This window comes from Octopus bimaculoides, chromosome 25 (genome assembly GCF_001194135.2).
Source record: "Octopus bimaculoides isolate UCB-OBI-ISO-001 chromosome 25, ASM119413v2, whole genome shotgun sequence".
Lineage (NCBI taxonomy): Eukaryota > Metazoa > Mollusca > Cephalopoda > Octopoda > Octopodidae > Octopus > Octopus bimaculoides.
In genome coordinates this window covers 33,610,372-33,611,835 of record NC_069005.1, presented here as the reverse complement: position 1 = coordinate 33,611,835, position 1,464 = coordinate 33,610,372, and positions in this window count along the sequence as shown.

Sequence of the window (1,464 nt, the reverse complement as noted above, 5' to 3'; positions counted from 1 at the left end):
CAAACGAATATACACATACATATGTATACATATACATACACACATCGGCCGCCACACCTCTCAGGATTTTATCTCTAACAAGCAGTGAGATCCAAGGTGGACCAAGACACTTCGTGATCTTTTACTTGAGGCTGACCATTTCCCAGATTGATGTGGCACCTATTTGTGGTGTCTGGCAGCTAGCTAGACTGAAATGAGGTAGAATATACTGTTCTGACTAGCGACTAGCGTGTACTGAGTTTGAACTCATCACCCACAGGTCAGTAAACCTGAACATCATTTGATCCGCCAGCTTGTTTGAGAATTTTGTGTAATGTTGGCGAGATCATTTATAACATAAAGAGGCACAACATGACAAGCAGACATTTATACACAAGGTTATAGTTACAGATGCACACACATACATACATGCACATACAAACGAAGAAATACATACGTAAATACATAAGCGCACACATATATAAACATTCAAACGTATACGCATGCATAAATATGAAAACTTACATCCGAACATACATAAGTGCACGCACACATCGCTCGCGCGCGCCAATGTGAACGGTCGATCGCGCTTTCACATAAGCAATTACACGGAAGCAAACACACATACACATCAACGCATATAAAAATCCAGAATAAGCACTTAAACACTTAAGCATACACACAGCTACACAGAATTGCACACTCACACACATACAGTCGCATACACATAACACACACAAATACACACGCATAATACGCGCGCGCGCGCACTCACGGGTTAGGAAAGCAGAAGCTTATTTAATGCATTGACAGAGAAAATGTTAAATATACACACAATAAGCAAATACACTTGCTCAGACACCTTAACACACGCACACACACACACACACAAATGCACGCACGCACACACACACACACACGAGGCATTATCAGAGAAAATATTGTTAAATCCGTGACTAAGATTGATCCAAAATCCGTCGATTTAGAAGTCTGACGGTAAGTTTTTGGACGCGTAAAGTCACTGAGTTTGGAGTCTGAATCCCTGGAGAAGCAATACAGTAGGTAGGATTGGCAGTGCCAATCAGATTCCATTCGCCAAATCTTCTGGGACGAATCCAGTGCCCTCGCAATTGGCTTTCAGTATTATCGAACGCCATTTCGGCGTATTTGCCAAAGTCTGAAGAATGACCTCTGAGAATTTTTAAAGGAAATCCGATTGGAAAATGCCTCTTAGAAGATTATTTCATTTTACATATATATATACACACGTATGTACATAGGTACACGGACACACATAGCTATACATACATACATACATACATACATACATACATACATACATACATACATGCATGTATGTGTGTATAGACAGACAGACACCACAGACAGACAGACAGACAAACAGACAGACAAACAGACAGACAGACAGACAGACGGACAAACAGACAGACAGACGGACGGACAAACAGACAGACAGAAACATAC